A 19,768-nucleotide genomic window follows, 5' to 3' on the forward strand; every position below is an offset into this window, starting at 1 on the left:
ATGTGCACCAGCAGGAAAAAGGAGTGCAGGTCACTAGTGAGACCCCCACGTTGAGTTTTGCGTTCAGTTCTGGAGGCTCTTCCTTTATTCACTAACCAGGTCAGAGGTGGGCTATACCTAGGGGTTCACCTGCACACTCACAGGATATACCTCAAGGCTTGCCCACCATACACACACACACACACACATATGCCTGAGTCAGTAGACTGTGGTTCCAGATACTTAACAACAAGTTTATTTGAGCAATCGCTAAGCAAAATGATGATAGAACAGAGTGGATAAATAAAGCCAAATACTGAAGAGTTGATTGCAGGTTTTAACTACTACAGAGAATTCCTAAAAGCTCACATTCCTGATTGATGTCAAAAACAAGGGTCCAAGGGATCAGTCTGCTCTGCCACTTCTGAAAGTCTGGGGTGTATGGCAATCTGATCTCGTCCAGCTTTGCTTACTTTTTACAATTGTGAGGTGTTTGAAATTGGCAGTGGCTTGAGGCAAGCATAGTGATGCCCTTTCCCTCTGAGTGTTATCAGTCAGACCTTGCTGCTCCACACATCTGTGAATTATTTACTTTCGTACCAAGAACTGCCTGGCACTAACTTCAGCTCCCACTTTTTTGCCTGACGGTTCTCGTAAGCATTTTAGTATAAACATCTTCCATTTCTGCATAGTTTCTCAGAGATAGGTTAAGCATTAAAATAAACAACTACCTTCTCTGCATCCTTTCCTTTTCTCTCTACCTTAGGCACTCACACAGACTCCCATTACACCCAGTGATTCCCAAACCTGTGCTAACAACCTCACAACCAGTTAGATTTTCAAGATATCCACAAATATGTGTGAGATATATTTGTATATACCAGTGACCCAGTATATACAAATGTATATCATGCAAATTAATTGGAGATTTCCTCAATACAAATGGTTATGGGCTCATTAGGAACTATAATGAATGGTCATCATGGCAGCTCCAGTGACCACCTACCCAGTCATTAGAAATACTTTTCCCATTTTCAAGAAGCAGATCCAGTATTTCCCCATTTCTGATTCACAGTTGGCCAAGAAGCAACCCTTGCAGGACATGGAGAATCTCCCCAGCGGCAGTGACTTGGCAGTAGGAAAACTGTTGGTTGCCAGCCCTGGTGAAGACTGTCTGCATTTTACTAAATCCTGCTACATACACATTTCGGGTTGGGCGCAGACTCCGTTTTTATTCTGGCGAGATGGAGAAAAGTTGGTGTGGGTCCAGTTGAGGAGCAGTAGGTAGTCAGTCAGAAGGCCTTTCAAAGATCATGGAGCAAGTTGATTCCCTGCTGAAGCAAAAGCTAATAGGAGAAGGTATTTATTGAAAAAGAGCCTCCTTTCCAGGCTGTTAAGATAAAGTAGTGCAGTTGATATGTCAGTTCACTTGACTGTACCTAAATAAAGGTCAACAAACAAAAAATATATAAGGGATACCTTTTTATTGGACTAACTTGATCTCTTGATTAGCTTTTTGGGGCTAACACTCCTTTCCTCATGTCCAAACAGAATCGTAAAGTCAAGGCTTGGCAGTAACAAAAAAATAGGCGTGAATCATAGACTGAATGACAGTGGCAGGTGGAAGAGGGAGGGGCAGTTGATGTGTTAAGAGTGATATGAAAGCGACAGGCAGTAGAATTATTTCTGATACTTTATTTTCAAAGTTATAAATCACCTCTTCCCATTGGACTACAAGGCAGCGAACAATAATACATAAACACTATTAGCATAACAGACAAAGACTTTTGAAAAAAAACTAAGTTTTACAGTGCTTTCGTTTCCCACCCAGTGCTCTGTGGCTGCGGTGCAGGTGGTGCCATGAAAGAAGCCAGCTAGGAAGGAGTTGAGGCTCAGCTGCAGCCTTCATTTCTTTTCCTTCCTGTGCTGCAGGATGCCCTCCTGCCAGCAGGGGGGGGGGGGGCAGCAGTGTCAGAGAGCAGCGCGTCGTATCTTTTGCTGCTGCTTTCGTCCGCAGTTGAAGTCTCGTGTGTCCCCCTTCAGTTCCTATTGCAGAGGGAAGCTAGTGAGGAGGAAGCAGCAGTACCACACTCTGCCGGTTCCAGGAGAGGGAAGGTGCGGCTGAATGTGCCACGAGGTATGGGGGGAGAGGGAAAGGGAAGTGATGATTCCAGGGGCGTGGGTGAGAGGGAAGGTGATGATACCAGGGGAGTGGGGAGAGCGAAAGGAAGAGGAGGGGATGATGTCATGGGAAAGGGAAGAAAAGGTGAGGATGCCAGGGAGTGGAGGGAGAGTGAAGGAAAGAGAAAGGTGATGTTGGCAGAAGGTTGGCAGAAGGTGGGTGGAAAAGGTAGGTGATGATGTCAGGGAGCAGGGGGAGGGAAAGGGATGATGATGCCAGGGAGTGAGGGAAGAAAAGGTGATGATGCCAGAGAGAAGGTGATGCCAGGTGGGTGGAGGGAGGCCACCAATGAAGAGAGAAAAAGAAGGTGATGAGGATGATGCCAAGGGGTTGGGGAAGGGAGGGGAACATGATGCCAGGGGATTGAGGGAGAGAGTGGTGGTTATGGTGATGATGCCAAGAAGTGGAAGAGAAAAAAGGGAAGATGGTTATGATGCCTGGGGTGGGGGGAGATGGAAGAGATGGTGATGGTGCCTGGGAGGGGGGGGTGAAGAGAAGAGAAAATGAAGGTGATGGTGTGCCACAATGAAGTGAACTCTGTGCCAGGTGTGCCACAACACGAACAAAGTTAGGAACCACCGTGCTAGTCTAAGATTCAGAGGCAATGCATTCCAAAAAATAGGGCCAACACATGGGAAGGCGTTTTGCTTTGTTTCTTACCCTTGAAATCTTGAGTAAAGCTTGCTGTGAGGAACAAAGCCTAGGCTAATAATAGGAAATGACATCTGCCAAGTATTGTGGAACACAGTCATGGAGAATGCAAAAAATTACACATATTAACTTGAATTCGATTCTGCAAACATCAGGCCACCAATGAAGAGCCCTGAGCACTGGCTGGATGTGATCAATCAGCTAGCTTTATTCTGGATCATTTGGTGCCGGTGAACTTACTATTTAGGAAGACCAACCAACAAGGAATTAGAATAATCAGTGCGTGTTGTAACAAGCATCTACACTAAAATGAAAGGATCATCTTTGTCTAGATAGGAACAAAGATACCAAATAGTTCGCATGTGAAAGAAACAGTTTTTTCACCTCAGTATTAATCTGCTTTTCCATTGTTAGTGAAGAGCCAAACCATAATCCATTTTAACTTCAGTTCTCTGAGAGAAATAGAGTAAGAGCCAATCTGAAGTTGGGTTTTAAAACCGGTCTCTGTTAAGTCATTTCTTGTCAGTTGCAAATTACATAGTAACATTATGACAGCAGAAAAATACATGTAGTCCATTCAGTCCGCTTCGCATTTCTTATGGTAGTAACTGCTGCTCCATGCAGGTTACCCCAAAACCTTATGTTAAGGGTAGTAATATTTACAGTCAAAACCAAGCAACTGTCAAATCCATAACAAAATTACTCCTAGCAACTTTTTTACAATGTGAGCGGCCTTCTTGATAATTCGGACAATGCTGCTTGAACGTGCTTTGCTTATGGACTTGGATGTAGAAACAGTCCTGTGCTTTTTCCCTAATGTCTAGATTGTTCTGAATTTACCTTTTTATTATCCTGATCCTAATATCATTAATGCCCTGCCCTCCCCCGCATAATACCCCCATGTTGCCTTGCTCTTCTTTGTGATGTGTAACCTTGTCTTCAGCTTCTGGCCTGTTTCACCAGTGTAACTTCCCTCCTCACTGTTCTGCACTGAATAATATGCACTGCATTAAAGGGGGAGCGGGAGCAGCCACTTGGGTTGAATGGCTTTCCCATGTGGGTAAATGTGGGATTCTGTGATATAGGTGGACTTAGTTTGCAGCCTGGGGATTTGCAGGATTTTGCACCATTTTTTCTTTCTGAGTTTCTCTTACAAGCTTGCTTCTTTCTAGTTTTTGTTACATGTTTGATGATTGCTGGAAGGCCAACCAACACCAAAGAAGCAGGGAATATTCTTTATTGATTTTTCTCAGTTTATCTAAAAGAGTATTCAGTGAGTGATTTTTCTTTCTTTGTACTTTAATTATATTTTATTAAATTTTGCTAACTAAATTACAATCTTACCTTTCTTTCCACTGCAGTAGTTTGCTCTGGGTGTTTTACATGAAGATGCAATATTCCTGGAGATGATTTTAGGGCTGTAGCCTTTTTGTTCAAAGGATTCATTCAAGATTTTGAGGTGTTTTTCCTATCATTTGGATCAGAATGTATACAGTGATAGATAATGTGTGGCTTGGCTGCATACAATGATCTTTTGCGTATGTGAAGGGTGGAAGCTGAAACTGTGAAGGTTGCTGCATCTGTCAGTCAGTTTTCTGCATACAGATGTTTGTAGATGGCCATTGCTGTAGTATGCAAAAAGTTAACTTTATTTGTGGAGTAGTCCATTTGTAATCTGAGTGAATGATAGATGTGAAATTGGTTGAAAATCTCTTTTCCCTTAGTCCAAATCATACAAATGTCATCAATACACTGGTAATATTTGAAAAGTCCAATCTGGCAACCATTCAAAAATCTCTCCCAATTCTGCCATGAAAAGGTTAGTGTACTGTGGTGTCAGACTAGGCCTTTCAGATATTACCAGTATATTGATGACATTTTTATGATGTGAACTAAGGGAGAAGAGACTAGTCAAAAAAATGTATTAAATTAGTCCAATAAAAAGGTACCACCTTATTTGTTGACCTTTACTTCTATGCAGAGATTTAGGAGAAAGGCAGGAAGTGAAGTTCAGCTTTACTGAAGCAGGCTAAAAAGGGTCTAGAACGGGCTTTAGCCAAAGACCTATCTTGGCCTACTGCAGAGGTTTTCAGGGTCATTGCTATGTAAATGTGCTTCATTCTTAGAGCAGCTGTCTAGAAGTGCAACTGCTGACTAATTCTTATGGATGTGTCCAACCTAAAAGAGGAGAAAGAGAGATAAAGCAATCCAACGTGGAGCAAAATTCATTTTAAGATTCCCCTGTAAATGTATCTTATTACATCAGAATCAAGATATGTATTTCACCACCCTGACCATTTACGTACATACCTTGACTCCTAATCTCATACTTCCCCTTAGATATTTTGGGGTTAAGATAGTACTAGAACATGGTTTAGACACTTTTCTGAGAGTACAATAATTGTTTAAAGACTGCTCTTTTTCTTTTTCAGCCAGTCTCTGTAATTGCTAGTATTATATATTCTTTCTTAAGTTCACAGAGGGTATTATAGTAATATTTTTGTTAAATGTAATACTCGTCATAGGTGATATAAGCTCTGTAATATCTTATTGAAAATTAAAAGTTTAATAAAGTATAAATTAAAAAAAAAAAAAAGAGAAAGAATGAGGTACAGCCAAGACCTCTTCAAATCTTTATATGTGATTGGTGTGGAAGTGAGACCGGCAGTTTGACAACAGATAAAGGCCAAATGGCTTGTCGAGTCTGACCAGTTAAGATTCTGCCCTTGGTTTTCTACCACTCTGGGTAGATGAGATGAGCAAACACATTGCCTTATGCAAACCAACACCAGTTCTTCCTTTTATCCCTCTCATCAGGTCTTCTACCTGAACTTTCAACCTCCAGCCTCCCCTCCCACCATTGCCCTCCTCCTCTATTCAAAGCCTGTACAAAATCTGTCATTTCTGGTCTTATTCTAATCCCATATTTAACCTCCACACTTAGGACCATCCCCCATCACCCCTTTTCACCCTGTAATCACCACACTTTAAATTATTACAAACAGCTACCAAAATTGGCAAGGCTGTTACCATCACACACCAAGAATGAGTGCTAGATAGAGGGTTACACAGTCCCGAAATTCCAAAGAGTTTAAATTCAAGAAGGTCCTTTATTTTCAATCGGCAACTCCACTGTATAGAACGAACATTTTCTCAGAAGGCAGGGTCCCCTTCTGGTTATGTTCAAATCTGGTTTCTCCCATTGATGCTCCTTGTGACTTTGGGCAAGTCACATCATCCGCCATTGCCTCATGTACACTTTCATTTGTAAGTCTGCTTAGACTGGGAAATAACTGAATTGTAACGTGGCTTAAGTTCACATTTGGAAAAGGCAAGTAATTAAATCTCAAAATCCAAATTTAAGACTGCAAACCTCAAAACTATGTTCTTACAGCAGATAAAGTTCATTTGGCCCATCAAGTTTGCCCAGTTCTACCCTAGTGCAATGCCATACAACCCAGCCATTCTTTAGCTCTCCCGTTACCACATTTGCCACTATGGATCTTTTGTGCTTATCCCAGGCTTTTTTCAAATTCTGTTACTGTTTTTGTATGCATGACCTTCACCAAGAGTCCATTCGATGCCTCTGCCACCCTTTCCATGAAGAAATAGTTTCTGATATTGCTCTGAGTCTATTGCTTGGAGCTTCATAAGAACATAAGAACATGCCATACTGGGTCAGACCAAAGGTCCATCAAGCCCAGCATCCTGTTTCCAACAGAGGCCAAACCAGGCCACAAGAACCTGGCAAGTACCCAAAAACTGAGTCTATCCCATGTTACTGTTGCTAGTAACAGTGGCTATTTTGTAAGTCAACTTAATTAATAGCAGGTAATGGACTTCTCCTCCAAGAACTTATCCAATCCTTTTTTAAACACAGCTATACTAATTGCACTAACCACATCCTCTGGCAACAAATTCCAGAGTTTAATTGTGCGTTGAGTGCCCCCTGATCTCTTGTTCTAGAGCATTCTTTCCTCTGATAAAGCTTTGCTTCTGGTGCCCATCGTATACCTTTGAGCTATTTGAATGTCTCGATATCTGCTCTGTCTCTTGAAGGCCTTCAGCTGGGACCTCTGAGGAGAAGGGCCAGGTTTCCTAGAAGCAGATAGGAAAGTAGAGGATGGAAGAGGGAAGGGTGTTTTGTTGGTAGTTTTGAGGTCATTTTTCCTAGCTTTTATTCTGCTCTTGCAAAGGTTTGTGTCCAAAGAGAGAAACTTCCCTTTAATCCAGCAGGATGGAGCCAATAGGCCCTACATGCTGATGGCTGACGGTGTGAGAGGTGAAAGGGAGGAGGGGATTGGCCAAGGTGCCTGAGGATCACAAAATATTATGGCAAGTGAGGTCCATCTAGTCTGCCCAATTTAATTCCTGTACAAAACCCACAGACCCCTGTTGATCTCAGACTTTCTCCTCGAGGATGCTTATCCCAGGATTTAGGAATTTTGCTATTGTTTTTTTTTTGGTCTCCATCACCTTCCCTGTGAGGCCGTTCTATGCATCCTTCACCCTTTCTGTGAAGAAATATTTTCTGCTGTTGCTCCTGAGTCTGTCCCTTCAGAGCTCATACTGTGGACTCTTGTACTAGAGCATTTTTCCTCCAAAAAGGTTTTGCTTCCTGCAGCCAGTTTATAATTTTAAGATATCTGAAAGTCACTGGCATATCCCCTGTCCCTCCTCTTCTCTAGGGGATGCAGACTTAGATCCTTATGTCTCATCGCATATGACTTTTACTGTTGACCCTGCACCATTCTGGTAGCCTCTTTCTAAAGTGATTCCAGCTCATCTATATTTTTTCAGAGGTACAGCCTCAAGAACTGGACACAATATTCTAAGTGAGGTCTTACTAAAAACATATAGAGAGGTTTTGTCATCTCCTTTGTTCGGCTGCATACATCCTGGCCTCCACCTTATCCCACTGTCTTTCTAAATAGAGATAAATCGGACATGATCACGCTAAGGTCGCTGACCTGGTTAGTGCATGTCAGGAGAGTGCCCCTCACTGTAAAACTACTTCCTTGGATTTCTGAGGCCCAGATCCAGTGAGTTTGCACTGTTTTGCAAATTACAGCCGACGCGTTCTTAGCTTACTTTGCATTCTGTCTGTTCCCTCAGAAGCGTCCACTCTGTTGCAGGTCTTGGTGCCATCTACAAAAAGGCAAACTAAGGACCTGATTTACAAAGCGTTTTGCCCAGACACACAGAATGGGAGAAAAACCTTTAAACAGGCCCCTAAGTTCTCTGCAGTATCATTCACAGAGATATTGAATAGAACCTACCCCAGAACAGATCCCTGAGGCGCTCCACTAATCATCCTCCTTTCATCAGAGTGAATTCCATTTACCACTATCCTCTGTTTCTAATTCCGTCCATCACCTTGGGACCCACCCCTAGGCTAAGCCTCTTATGCAGCACAGTATCAAAAGTGTTTCTGAAATCGAAGTAAACCATATCCAGTGCACTTCCCTGCTCTAATTCTCTATAACTCAGTCAAAGGAATCAGATTTTTTTATATGATTTTCCTCTGGTAAGACCAGCTGCATTGGAGCCTGCAAGCTGCTGGATTCTTTATGTTGCGATCAGCAATCCACGGGCCCATCCCACGGACCACGGCTCTTACCTCCAGCCCCGGACCCAAGCCAGTTCCTGTAGACGCTGGGGGAAGACCTCCCAACTCATTGGCTTCAGCCTAGTGCGAGGTGCCAGCCTTCCCCGCTCCAGGGACCTCCAAAGCGGCTCTTCCTCGTCGGCGGCAATGGAGCTCAGCCTGCCTCCAATGCAGCCTCTTTTCCGGGTCCTCCTAGGCACGCACACTGATCCTGTTCCCCCTTAAAGGGCCAGTGACAGGAAGCCAGGGCTGGCACTGCCTGATGACATCACAGGGACTCTACTATTTAAAGCTGGCCAGGACACCCCCTCAAGGCCTTGGCAATGGGTGGACGCCGATGGAGTAGTGCTTTACCTCTGCATTCCTGATTCTCACTTCCTGGTTCCTGTCTCCACTGTGTGTCTTCCTGAGCTCCTGTGTCCTGGCCCTGGCCGTCTTGTTTGTCTTCTGTTTTCTCGTCTTCGTGGTACCTGGCGTCAGTGTCTCGTCCTGCTCCTGTGGCTCCTTGTCCTCCCTTCTTCGTCGCTTCAGTTTGGACCTTGACACTGCTTGACCTCCACGTGCCTGTGACCACAGCCTGCTTCTGTTTCTGATTGTACGCCGCCTGGATCATGACACTGCCAGAATGCTGCCTGCCTCTGACCACAGTCTGAACCTGACCGCTGCTTGTCTGACTTTGCTTCCTTCTTCATTCTGGCCTGCAATGATTTCATTCCGCCAGATCTTCACCTCCACAGAGGCCCGCACATAAGACCAGCCACCCCGGCACGTGAGGGCTCAACCTAAGGGGAACATGGGCTGATATTGGCGAAGCTCCAGTTGGGCCTCTGCTTCAGCCAGTGACGGTAGGTACCTGCAGGGAGGAGCCAACTCCCTCTGAGCCTAAGGGTCCACATCCACATCTCTTTACTATCCTTTCCTTTAGTAGAGTCTCCCTTAATTTTCCCGCAATCAAGGTAAGGCGAGTTTTCATCCTCCTGTCTGTTACCACTAATAATTAACATCTGCCCTTCTCCTGCCCTGCAGGACCACACCCATCTCCAAAGATCTCTTGAACAAAGCCACCAGAACCTCACTGAACTCTCTTACTGTCCTAGGACGTATCCCATGCAGCCCAATGGCTTTGTCCACTTTCAGTTCTGCTCAAAGCCGCTCTTCCAGACATGGTGTGGCCTCTCCTCCACTACCATCAGTATCCCTGCCACCTAACTATGGGTCCTTCTCTAATCCCTTCTTCAGCGTTTAGCGGTTCTGCTTTTTGCCTTGCCACCCTCCACATACTCCTCCTCTTCCCTTCTGTCTCACAGTTCCACCTCCGCACTTCCTCCTTGCACCGACATGACGGTTTTCCGTTTTGTCACCTTGCTTTAGTACCTAAGCTCTCACCTTTGCCGTCCTGTCTGCCATCTCTGCTTCTTTTAGCCTTACCAGACATTCTTTCCTGTTTTCTTCTTTTGGAGCTCTTGGGTATTTTTTTGAATGCTCATCTTTTTGCCATTATTTTTAAACCACCTCTTGGGGGGGAAAAAATGTACTAGTCCCTTTTATTTACTTTCCTAACAGGAAAATGTGCTGCTCTTGCTATAGGAGTTATAGTTTAGCCCACTGCCATTCTACTCCACCCTGCCAGTCCCTCCTAAAGTCCACCTGAAGTCCAGGACTTTGACTTTTTTTGTATGAGCCCTTTCAGCCATCTGATGATCCCTGCAGTTCAGGTGACCACCTCCCTGTACATCAGAAACACAGCGTGGAGGAACTCATTCTGCAGAGAGGGCACCAGCCAGAATCACAGTAGCTGCATGAAGAAAGTGATTTCAAATGGTACCGGGGAGATGGAAGGGTTAGGGTTGAGGGGGAGGGAGACCAGGGAGTGGGCAGGGAGGATGAGGACAGTCTGGCTTTCAACCAATGTTAAATTGGGGGGCTCGGCCCAGTAGACTTCTGTGTGCATATATTGGGTGGGGTCAGCATTCTGGCCAAGAGGCCTGTGATGCACTTTTTTTGGTTTACAGGAGAGCCACGTACATGGCTTATAGACTTTTAATAGAGCTGGTTAAGCTTCAAATTATCCAGCTGCACACAACTGGATAACTTAAAAACCTAACCCGTTATGTCCAAACAAAGTTGGTTAGGTTAAGTTATACGACTACATGTAGCCGGATAATTTTAGGCAAGTATATTCAGAAGGACTTTTATCCCCCTGAATATCTGAGACAAGTTTTCCACTAATTCTAGCTGGATAACTTGCCTGCTTTCCAGCACATTGAATATGGGCCTCTTAGTTTATTTTTCCTAGTGTGGCAAAATTTGGGGGAGCTGCACATTTCCTGCCCCATTTCCCTGCACCTTAAATGGTCTCCTTCCAATGCTGCCTCCCCCAGGGCCTTGGCATCAGCAGCAGTTCCTCAAAGAGCATGAGAGTGAGGTTCAGGCAAGCACTCACAGGCTCCACCACGTCTGGGTTTCAGTGCAGAGGCAAAGCCTGAGAGTGCTTAGTCCCACGCTCACTATGCATGAGACATGCCTGTCTTGGAGGTTTGATATTGGGGGAGGGAGAACATAATATAAGAACATAAGACTTGCCATACTGGGTCAGACCAAAAGGTCCAGCAAGCCCAGTATCCTGTCTCCAGCAGTGGTCAGTCCAGGTCACAAGTACACAAACATTAAATAGATCCCATGCTACTAATGCCAGCAACAAACCTTTTTAAACCCAGCTAGACTAGCTGCCTTAACTAAATAAGAGCATGCCATACTGGGTCAGACCAAGGGTCCATCAAGCCCAGTATCCTGTTTCCAACAGTGGCCAATCCAGGCCACAAGTACCTGGCAAATACCCAAACATTAAATAGATCCTAAGCTGCTATTCCTTATTGATTAATAGTAGTTTATAGATTTCACCTCTAGGAACTTATCCAAATCTTTTTTAAACCCAGTTACACTAACTGCCATAACCACGTTCTCTGGCAATGAATTCCAGAATTTAATTATGCTTTTTGAGTGAAAATAATTTTCTCCAATTTGTCTTAAATGAGCTACTTGCTAACTTCTTGGCGTGCCCCCTAATCCTTTTATTGTCTGAGAGTAAATAACCGATTTACATTTACCTGTTCAAGTCCTTTCATGATTTCGTAGACCTCTATCATATCCTCCCTCAGCCGTCTCTTCTCCAAGCTGAATAGCCCTAACCTCTTTAGCCTTTCCTCATAGAGGAGCCGTTCTATGCCCTTTATCAGTTTGGTCGCCCTTCTCTGTGCTTTCTCCAGTGCAGCTATATCTTTTTTTGAGATGCAGCCACCAGAATTGCACACAGTACAGAAGCATTATGACATCCACCATCCTAATAATTCCTAACATTCTGTTTGCTTTTTTGACCACCACCGCACTCTGAGCCGACAATTTTAATGTATTATGCACTATGATGCCTAGATCTTTTCCCTGGGTGGTAGTTCCTAATATGGAACCTAACATCGTGTAACTACAGCAAGGGTTATTTTTCCCTATATGCAACACCTTGCATTTGTCCACATTAAATTTCATCTGCCAGTTAGACGCCCAATCTTCCAGCCTCACAAAGTCCTCCTGCAGTTTATCACAATCCACTTGAGCTTTAACTACTCAGCATAATTTTGTGTAATCCGCAACTTTGATCATCTCACTCATCATACCACTTTTCAGATCATTTATAAATATATTAAAAAGCACCGGTCCAAGTACAAACCCCTGAGGCACCCCACTCTTTATCTTTTTCCACTCTGAAAACAGACTATTTAATCCTACTCTCTGTTTCCTGTCTTTTAACCAGTTTGCAATCCACAAAAGGGACATCGCCTCCTATCCCATAACTTTTTATTTTTCTTAGAAGCCTCTCATGAGGGACTTTGTTGAACGCTTTCTGAAAATCCAAATACATCACATCTACCGGTTCACCTTTTTCCACGTTTATTCACCCCTTCAAAAAAAAAATGAAGATTTGTGAGGTAAGACTTCCCTTGGGTAAATCCATGCTGGCTGTGTCCCATTAAACCAAGTCTATCTAAATGTTCTGTGATTTTATTCTTTATAACAGTTTCTACGACTTTTCCTGGCACTGAAGTCAGGCTCTCACCGGTCTATAGTTTCCCAGGTTGCCCCTGGAGCCCTTTTTAAATCTCGAGGTTACATTTTCAGGTACAACGGATGATTTTAATGATAGGTTACAAATTGTTTGTAATAGGTCTGAAATTTCATTTTTTAGTTCTTTCAGAACCCTGGGATGTATACCATCCAGTCCAGGTGATTTACTACTCTTCAGTTTGTCAATCTGGCCTACTACATCTTCCAGGCTCACCGTGATTTGGTTCAGTTCATCTGAATCGTTACCCTTGAAAACCATCTCCGGAACAGGTTTCTCCCCAACATCATCTTCTGTAAACACCGAAACAAAGAATTTGTTTAGTCTTTCCACAATGGCCTTATTTTCCCTAAGTGCCTTTTTAACCTCTTTATCATCTAATGGTCCAACTGACTCCCTCACAGGCTTTCTGCTTCGGATATATTTTTTAAAGTTTTTATTATGAGTTTTTGCCTCTATGGCCAACTTCTTTTCAAATTCTCTCTTAGCCTGTCTTATCAAAGTCTTACATTTAACTTGCCAAAACTTATGCTTTATCTTATTTTCTTCCCATGGATCCTTCCAATTTTTGAATGAAGATCTTTTGCCTAAAATAGCCTCTTTCACTTCACCTTTTAACCATATCAGCAAGCGTTTGACCTTCCTTCTACCTTTCTTAATGCATAGAATACATCTGGACTGCGCTTCTAAGATGGTATTGTTTAACAATGTCCACGCCTGTTGCGCACACTTAATCTTTATAGCTACAGCTTTCAGTTTTTTTTTAAACTATTTTTCTCATTTTCTCAGTGTCCCTTTTGAAAGTTTAGTGCTAAAGCCGTGGATTTACTTACTGTCCCTCTTCCAGTCATTAATTCAAATTTGATTATGTTATGATCACTATTGCCAAACGGTCCCACCACTATTACCTCTCTCACCAAATCCTGTGCTCCACTAAGAATTAGATCTAAAATTGCTCCCTCTCTTGTTGGCTCCTGAAACAACTGCTCCATAAAACTGTTGTTTATTACATCCAGGAACTTTATCTCTCTAGCATTTCCTGAAGTTATATTTACCCAGTCAATATTAGGGTAATTGAAATCTCCCATTATTACTCTACTACCAATTTGGTTAGCTTCCCTAATTTCTCTTACCATTTCATTGTCTGTCTCGTCATTTTGGCCAGGTGGACAGTAGTGTACTCCTATCACTATGCTCTTCCCCAACACACAAGGGATTTCTACCCATAAAGATTGCAGGATCTTTATCCTGTTGGACTCTATGCCATCCCAGACATAAAACACTACCCCGCCACCAAGTTGCTACTCTCTATCACTGCAATATAATTTGTACCCTGTATAGCACTGTCCCATTGGTTATCCTCCTTCTACCATGTCTCTGAGATGCCAGTTAAGTCTAACTCTCCCATCTTCTTAGATTTCTGGCATTAGTATACAAACATTTCAAAGTGTGTTTTTTGTTTGTATTAACATTCTGCTTTTCAGTTAATAGGGATAATTTGGAATCTTTTAGGCTTTTGCCTGCTTCTGACTAGCTATTTAATACAAAACACACAAACTCCTGGCTTTTGTATGCTTCTGACTAGCTATTTAATACAAAACACACAAACTCCTGGCTTTTGCCTGCTTCTGACTAGCTATTTAATACAAAACACACAAACTCCTGGCTTTTGCCTGCTTCTGACTAGCTATTTAATACAAAACACACAAACTCCTGGCTTTTGCCTGCTTCTGACTAGCTATTTAATACAGATACAAAAACACAATAAAGAACATACACCAATAGTTAATTATCCCCAAAACTTTAAGTTCTAAAATTTCCCAAAGCAGTACTTACCAATTCTCTTCAGCCACTAGTAAGGTGATTCTCTCCTCTCAGTGTTCCCACTGGAGGTCTGACAATAGCACTGATTCAGTGCTTAGAGATGGCAGTTAACCAAATCCATCCCTGGCTTCACCTCACACCCTCTCCTGGAGGCACACATAACCAGTCAGGTTTTCAGGGTATCCATGATGAATATGTATGAGATAGTTTTCCATATATTAGAGACCCTGGGTATGCAAATCTCTCTCATGTATATTAATTGTCACAATCTTGTAAACCCGACTGGTTAGGTGTGGCTCCAGGAGAGGGGTGGAAAACAGCAAGTTACACTTTCTGGCAATGGCCAATAAAGGTCTGGTTTTCAGGAACTCCACAAGCATCTATTAGATGTATTTACATAATTTAGAACTTGATTACTAAGACAACCAAACCTGTTGATGGCTGTTGTAAACCACAGTTGAGAATACATGTGCTAGGCTTATAGCAGTAATTCCACCTACTTATCCATACAGCCTTGGCCTCCCAAACCAGGACCTCCATTCCCTACCACAGAACCCACTCCCCTTCACCTGACAACCAGCTTTCCCACTCCCTACAGAAAGCTTCTTGATAGGGGTTGCCTTCTCATCTAAGAGTCCAGCTCTACTCTGTGCCCCCCTACCTGTGCCCTAGGCCCCAAAGAGGCCATCTCTCCGGCCCTATTTAAAAAAATAAAAGAGTACAGCATAAAACTAAGCCCTCACCTGAAATTTCCTCTACCCACCTACTAGGCCAGGGATGAGCAAAAACACTTTGAGCCAGACAGACGTAGACACAGACACAGACACACACACCTTATACCCAGACAGCCACAGAGCACCCAGCCAGACGTAGACACAGACACCTACACTCAAACAGAAACATCACACCCATACACAGACACCCCTCACTCTGATACAGAGAGGCCCAGTCAGAGCACACCACACACCAACACACACACTCCACACCCAGACCCAGAGAGAGACCACACAACACAGACAAACTGTAAGGGACAACTTTTTATGAGCAATTTAGGTGCCAGCCAACATTTTTAGGAGCTAGAAAAAACTCGGACCCACCCTACCCAACATTTATTTTTCCTTTACCATTGTTCCTATTTTAGTCTTCTTATTTTGCCACGTTTTGCTTATTTAACTTTTTTGCTTTATTCTCCCTCCCTAACTCCCCTCCCCTGTCTTAACCCGCTCTCTGTTGCCTCTATCCATTTCCTTCTCCTACCTCTCCACTTCTTTTTCCCTGGGGGGACAGCGGCTGTGATTTCTCTCCGTGTGTACGAAGCAGCAGCTGGAACTCCTCCCAAGGTGGGCTCTGAGAGTGGCCGCTCTTCCCATGGAATACCACAGCTGTTCCTCCCATGTGCGGGCCTGCCACAGTGGAAGCAGCTCCTTCCCTGGATTCACCACAGTGGATGTAGCTTTTCTTTGGGGTCCACAGAAAGAGATGTGTATCTAAGCCATGGCATGCTTACAATAACATCACTATGCTCCCTCCCTCCTCAGCTTGCAGTACTTCCGCCATGCTGAGATTGGAAAATGAAATTTCTCTTCCTTAATCCATCAGCCAGTGTGCCCTCCTTCAGGATCATTCACGCACCCTCTTGGGGACCATTTGCTCACCCCTGTACTGGACAATGGTAAAGTATTCCCCTATCTATGATCCCTCAGCTAGTCCCCTGAAATCGCAGCAGCATGCTCATAGAATCAAGCACCCTACATTAACTTCTTGGCATGCATAGGTATATAGACAGCCCATGTTGGCAATGCCAGCTCCTAACCACCTACCGCTCCCCTCTTCCCCATAACAAAATTCCCAGAAAGAGCAGCTGATGCATTTCACTTCCAAATATTAAGAGCAAGACGTGGCATTTAACAGGAGTGGTGCAGGGCCCCTGTCAACTCAGATAGGGACACCAAGGGCAACTGTAGTCTGCTGTTTGTGTTAATTGATATAGACAAATTGGAAGGGGTTTCAAAAATCCCACTCTTTTCAACAGCCCCAAATTATCTGGCTAACGGGCCGATACAGTACGGACGCGTAAAAAAAAGTGTGGCAGTGCTGGGTGCCGCGCGTTTGATGCGCACACATTTTGGTTCACAACCCGCTCGATTCAGTATTCAAATTAGACACAAATCCAAGCGACAGCAAACGAGCGTCCAAAGTGCGCCTATGAAGCGGTAGGAGTTCGCAATCCATTTTACTGTATAGAGCGGGATACAGCGCCTATATAGTATCCAGGGTGCGCTGGCGCCATACCTGTCATTTCAAATGTCATTCCAGCAGGTAAGTGGATGGTTCTTTTCTACAGACCCCGCATGGACACCAGGGCCGCTGCCCTGAACATCCGGACATCCTCTTGTTTGGAGGCCACCCGCAACCTTCCACGACCGGGCGCTTAAGGACGTGCAAGTATGTCCGGGCGTCTGTGAAGGTCGGGGCCTCCGAGCATGGACGCCCGGAAAGAGGGGAACCCTGCCTTCCAAAGTCCATGGCCGCTGCCTTGAGTGCCCAGCCGGACGTCCAAGGTCGGGGCTTCCGTTCATGGACGTTCCTGCCTCTTTCCAGACATCCATGACTGAAAGGCCCCGCTGCCTGTACGGACGTCTGTAAGCGCTGCATGTGCTCCTCTTCTGTCTGGTTGATTTTCCCTTTGTATTCCATGTGCTCCTCTTCTGTCTGGTTGATTTTCTCTTTTCAACCGAATGAAAAAGATCGCCAGAACCAGTATTATGCATGTTGTCCATGAAGCCGTCTGGTCCGAAGCTGACTGAACACACTATTTATTTATTTATTTATTTAATTTCTTTTCCTATACCGATGCTCAAGACTAGGTCTTATCGTACCGGTTTACAATGTAACTGAGGGGAAACCAATTAACATCAAGGTAGAAAGTAAAGTTACATTAAACAGGGAGCATAAAACCTGGGCAATGGAAGACAGTACAGAGTTTAAACTAAGAAACAATTAGAGAGAGATAAATATATAAATCAACAAAACTGTAAGATACAAAAACATAGGTTTATCCTAGGCAGTTATTAGCCTGGTATGTCCAGAGGGAGAAGGAAAGGGTGAGGTTGGGTGGGGGGAAGGGATTGGGGAGGGGTGGGGGAGTGAGAGTCAGTGATGGTTGAGGAGATCCTTCAGCGGTAGGCTTCTGCGAACAGCCAGGTTTTCAATTTCTTTCTGAAAGTTGAATGGCATTGTTCTTGGCGTAACGCCAAGAACACTAACGCCAAGAACACTAACGCCAGGGTCAGGGTAGGCGGTAAATATAGAGGTTAAAGACGCGGTAAATAAGCTGGTTAAAAAAGTGATAATTTGGGCGCGCGTTACTGTATCGGGGGGAATAGCTAATACGATCATTAACATATCATATACATGCGGCAGGCGGAAATAGATACGCGTCTTTTTCGGCAAGCGCTAAGGACGCGTAAAAGCCGATACTGAATCGCGCGGGTTAAAAACCGCGCAACCTCGGCCGCGCTTTACTGTATTGGCCTGTATGTAATTAGCTGGATAACTCAGGGGCAGTTCTATGGCAGAGTAAAGTTATCTGGCTAACTCAGCTGGCCCCTTCTCGGTTCAATATCTCCCTCAAATATTCCAGTTGCCATGCTAGCCCACTTTTCTAAGAGGACTAATAAGGCAACCACATTACTTTGGTGCCAGTATAATTTTCTCTTTTTTATTGGCCCAGCAGTTTTGGGTTTCCCGCTCACTTGGAAATGGCCTCCAGTGGGTTACCATACCACGAGCCTTCATTCACAAATATCAAGGGGCTTTCCACCTCTTTTAGAAGCCAACTAGTCCAACTATTGCAGTGACAGTCCTTGGCCAGGAGCCTGTGGCACTCGAGTGGTCAGTGGCGTGGTTACAGCCAGAGGAAAGCACACAGGAACTCTGGCTGTGCTTAAAGTGCTCTTTATTTACAGTGATCTTAAAGACACACAAGTGATGCAGACAAGAGAACAGACTCCTGAACTCAGGTAGTCTCTAAGCTTTAAATACAAGCAGTTTACCAACCTTATAGATAAGACCTTAGTCGGTACACTGGGACTCCAGCAGCTCCCCAGGGCCTGTCTAGGCCGTCATGTTTTATGGTGAGGGGTTGGACTTCTCCCTTCTCCCAGGATACCTTGGGGAGCCCAAGCTTAAGGAGGACCGGGCAGGATATCTGAGCCCGGTCCTTTAAAGTAGATTTAGGGAGACGCCTATACACTCCCTCACAGTGCCGCAGACCACAATTTTTTCAGGAACCCAAACTGCATGGTACCTAAGTATTGCCACTTGCTGTCACTGTTGAGCAACAGCTGAGCCTCCCTCCCACCTAGGACTGTGCACATTACCTCTACAGCATCCTTAGGCTCTGGCTGATCTTTTGCATGGTAGCGCTGCTACTGAGCCAGTAGTGAATGTATAATTTTAAAATGTTTTATCATTTATTCCAGACACTCAACATGTTTCTTATCTTCCCTTTGCATTCCAAGACTTTGGTCCCTCATCGTACACTTCTAACTCTTCTCTGCTTTCATCCAGTCTGTCTAGTAACTCCCTTTCCTGGCTCTCCTGTCTTCATCCTCCTTTCCATCTGTTTTCCAAACATAACGTTTACTTGATTTACCTTCCTTCCTGTTGCGGGTGTGGACACTTGGTGTGGACACTTCCTTCCTGTTGCGGGTGTGGACACTTCGTTCCTGTTGCGGGTGTGGACACTTGGACCAAGGTGGAGTTGGCACAAGCTGCGGGATGGACTTGCCCTTGGATAAGTGCAAGGTGATGCATATAGGGAAAAATAACCCATGCTATAATTACACGATGTTGGGTTCCATATTAGGTGCTACAACCCAAGAAAGAGATCTAGGCGTCACAGTGGATAACACATTGAAATCGTCGGTACAGTGTGCTGCGGCAGTCAAAAAAGCAAACAGAATGTTGGGAATTATTAGAAAAGGAATGGTGAATAAAACGGAAAATGTCATAATGCCTCTGTATCGCTCCATGGTGAGACCACACCTTGAATACTGTGTACAATTCTGGTCACCGCATCTCAAAAAAGATATAATTGCGATGGAGAAGGTACAGAGAAGGGCTACCAAAATGATAAGGGGAATGGAACAGCTCCCCTATGAGGAAAGACTAAAGAGGTTAGGGCTGTTCAGCTTGGAGAAGAGACGACTGAGGGGGGATATGATAGAGGTGTTTAAAATCATGAGAGGTCTAGAACGGGTAGATGTGAATCAGTTATTTACTCTTTCGGATAGTAGAAAGACTAGGGGACACTCCATGAAGTTAGCATGGGGCACATTTAAAACTAATCGGAGAAAGTTCTTTTTTACTCAACGCACAATTAAACTCTGGAATTTGTTGCCAGAGA

General features: G+C 44.2%; 1 protein-coding gene across 7 annotated transcripts in view; it reads right to left on the reverse strand.

Moving 5' to 3' along the window:
- Positions 1–219: 219 nt before the first annotated feature.
- The window catches only part of SLC25A45 (solute carrier family 25 member 45), a 76,711-nt gene continuing 57,162 nt past the window's right edge, over positions 220–19,768 (reverse strand). For 6 of the 7 annotated variants that reach the window (XM_029612989.1, XM_029612987.1, XM_029612990.1 and 3 more), the window contains 2 exons: positions 12,751–12,827; positions 220–4,990 (listed from right to left, as the gene is read on the reverse strand). The gene's annotated coding sequence lies outside the window, so the exon portion shown is untranslated. The remainder of the gene's footprint in view (positions 4,991–12,750; positions 12,828–19,768) is intronic. The other variant, XM_029612988.1, reaches the window with a different exon arrangement.

Source organism: Rhinatrema bivittatum, chromosome 8 (assembly GCF_901001135.1).
Source record: "Rhinatrema bivittatum chromosome 8, aRhiBiv1.1, whole genome shotgun sequence".
Taxonomy (NCBI): Eukaryota; Metazoa; Chordata; class Amphibia; order Gymnophiona; family Rhinatrematidae; genus Rhinatrema; species Rhinatrema bivittatum.